Source organism: Silene latifolia, chromosome 8 (assembly GCF_048544455.1).
Source record: "Silene latifolia isolate original U9 population chromosome 8, ASM4854445v1, whole genome shotgun sequence".
NCBI classification, from domain to species: Eukaryota; Viridiplantae; Streptophyta; class Magnoliopsida; order Caryophyllales; family Caryophyllaceae; genus Silene; species Silene latifolia.
In genome coordinates this window covers 74,261,211-74,264,373 of record NC_133533.1, presented here as the reverse complement: position 1 = coordinate 74,264,373, position 3,163 = coordinate 74,261,211, and the positions used below count along the sequence as shown (strand labels likewise).

The 3,163-nt window shown below is 37.7% G+C and overlaps 1 non-coding gene across 1 annotated transcript; it reads right to left on the bottom strand.

The window, feature by feature from the left end:
• Positions 1-2,181: 2,181 nt before the first annotated feature.
• On the bottom strand, positions 2,182-2,287 carry LOC141597949 (small nucleolar RNA R71). Its single transcript, XR_012523156.1, has one exon. It is a non-coding gene; the product is annotated as a small nucleolar RNA R71 (small nucleolar RNA).
• Between the last annotated feature and the right edge of the window lie 876 nt (positions 2,288-3,163).

Below are 3,163 nucleotides of genomic sequence, written 5' to 3'. Positions count from 1 at the left end.
AACACCAACATCATGGTCGACCCAACCACCACAACCCATCCTACCCAAGCCAGGTCAGGCATGCCTCAAGTATGGGTTCATAAACCATTAGATACATGTATAACAACCACCCACAACAACCCCCTTCAAACACCCCTTTACCGTCAGTCAATGGTAGTCAACGGTAGGTCCAGTCACACCCTGGTGGTCCATGATCATGGTCACGGTCTAAGTTGGTCATATGGTGGTCTAGTTTACGAGTTATAACAATTAAAAAATCAATACATTATTGGTGTATCACTTTTATATACACTTTTATAACTCCTTTCAAGTTTATTTATATACCATTTTCGTGCCTATTATATCATTTATATGCCTTTATTTGTGCAATGTCGATACCGCCGCTTCTTTATGTTTTAATGCATAAATGACGCATTACGAGGTGAATCAAGTTAAGACTAACATTGCGGTTATGGCATAGTGGAATACACGGAGTATGGCACGAGAAACGAGGAGACTTGAAGACGGAAAGAGAAGTTAAAAGATGAAATCATGCTGAGGACTTAGTTCCTTGATCGAGTAGGCGAAGGCTCGATCGAGTATGTTAAGGCTCGATCGTGGAACCTCTTTGATAGTCTATTTTCCATATTTTCCTAAAACACGTCTTGTTTGTAATATATATTCTAAACTCGTAGGATTTATTAGGTTACGCTTTTATTACTTTTCGACGGCTGGAAAAATACTTTAGCATTCATACTTTGCTCTTTAATCTTTCCTCGTTAATTACTAAGGTACTAATCATTCTTCATTAATTAATCATTCAAGTTTTATGCTTTTAATTCATTATTGTTATTCCATGTCTTTTATTATGTTGCTATCAATCTTTATTATTGTTGTTCAAATCACCATGAGTAGCTAATTTATTCATCTAGGATGAAGGGGATCTAGGTTGATTAGAAAGGGGATTATTAATTGATTGTTAGTTATATCACATGAATTATCGTTTGATTATTGTTCTTATTCTAGTTATTCGATTTAGGCATGAATTGATAATTAGTGTAGCGAATTATACTTTCACCGACAGGGTTAGAATTAATATAGGCTGCAATAATCAAATAGATTGTGTTTAATATTAGCGATTGCATGTTAGACTTAATCTAAAGGACATAATAGAATTAATCAATCTTATGACCTTAGATAATTTGATTGACCTAACAATTTATTAAGATAAACCCCATATAATTGACCTAGTGAACCGGAATCCTAGACTCTTTATTATTATTGTTAATCACCTTTTAATTGCTTGCTATTAGTTGATAGAAAACAAACAAACCAAAACCCCCATAAAAATGTTACCTTTAAGACACTTTAAATATCAGCAAGCTGATTATTACCGCCTCCCTCTGGATTTGAAACTTGTCTTACCACTAGCTATTTTGTTAGTACTGAGATAGATTTATTTTGATATAGGTAATACGACTTTAGCCTTATCAAATTTGGCGTCGTTGCCAGGGAGGCAACAATTTTCTTGTTTGCTTTTGTTTGTTTTGTCTTTTTGTGTCAGGGAACCTAGTTCCTTGAGACCGTTCTCACACTTTTTTTGTTAGTTTCGTGTATGCCTAGGTCAACTAGGTCTGAGATTCTTCCAATAGATCCCGAGCCAGAGAAGACTTTTCGCTACAGACGAAAGTTTCAGAAAGAAGTGGGTTAGTAGAAGACTTGAGTATACTTGACGTTGAGACGGAGCATACTACTACTTCAGAAAATCAGTCCTTTGAAGAGGACATTATTTCTAATCTTGATATTCCAGTTCCTGAGATTACCATCATGCCTACTCTAGCCAGTCATTTCGAGCCTATATTGGCTTCCATCCCAAAAGGATTATAGCTCCCTACTTCAGACAAAGGAACTTTTGAGATTCGTCCATCTTACATCAATTTGGTGGAACGAAATTTATTTGGAGGAGGAGCTACTGAGGACCCTACAAAACATATGGAGAAATTCGTTACTTATTGTTGTTCCATCCCTTTGACTACTGGGGTGACACAAGATCAGGTGAAGCAGATACTCTTTCCTTTTTCTCTAAAAGATGGTGCTGCGGAGTGGTTGCGAGATTTAGATATGGCAGATGAAGGAATTACTGACTGGAATACTCTAGCTCTTGCTTTCTACAAGAGATACTTCCCACCCCAGAAGACTAATGCGCTGAGAAGTCAAATTACCAGTTTCAAGCAAGTAGCTACTGAAGATTTGAATGAAGCATGGATTCGTTTCAAACGGTTGGTCCGTTCAGTTCCCATCATGGCTTTCATCAGTGGTTTCTTTGCAATCAGTTTTATAACGGGTTGTACGACAATCATTCTGCTTTACTAGATTCTTCAGCTAATGGGAGGTTTCAGGACAACACTAATGATAATACCGCGTGGAAGTTAATTGATCAGATTTCTACCCATACTGCTAAGTATGGAAATCCTTGGGGAAGTACGTGTGGGAATGGTGGAGATAGTGCTCTTGTGGCACAATTAGAGGCTATTTCTGCACAAATTGCTGAGATGAAGACTACCCAATTTTTGGGTAATAAAGAGATGGTTCATGCTATCAGTCACCAGGAGGAGTCTTGTGCTAGATGTGGTATGGATGGTCATAGTGCAGCTGAGTGTTTGAGCACATTGGAGCAAGTTAATGCCTATCAATCTTTTAGGCAAGGTACACCTTTCTCCAACTTTTAGAATGAAAGAACGAAGGAGCATCCTTTCCTTAAATGGTCGAGTCAGAATGTGCAAAATCCATAGCCGCAACAACCACGGAAGAACACATATATACCTCCTAATAATCATGGAAATCAACCACAAGGAGGATATCAAAGGCAAAATAAAGGAGGTCAGCAGTTTAATAATCAATATCAACAACCTCCTCAACAAACTCCTCAACAAATTCCTCAACAAGCTCCAAATAATGAGATGGCGGAGTTGAGAGCTCTCTTACAACAAACCTTGGCTATGAAACAAAAGCAAACGACTCAAATCACTGAGCTGATTGCCCATAATAAGATGATTGATACCCAAGTGGCTCAGATGGCGGTTCATAATTCTTTAAAACAACCTGGAAATCTTCCTCCTCAAGGTAATCAAGCTCATGAGCAAGCTAATTTCATTCAATTGAGGAGAGGTACCACATATCAAAA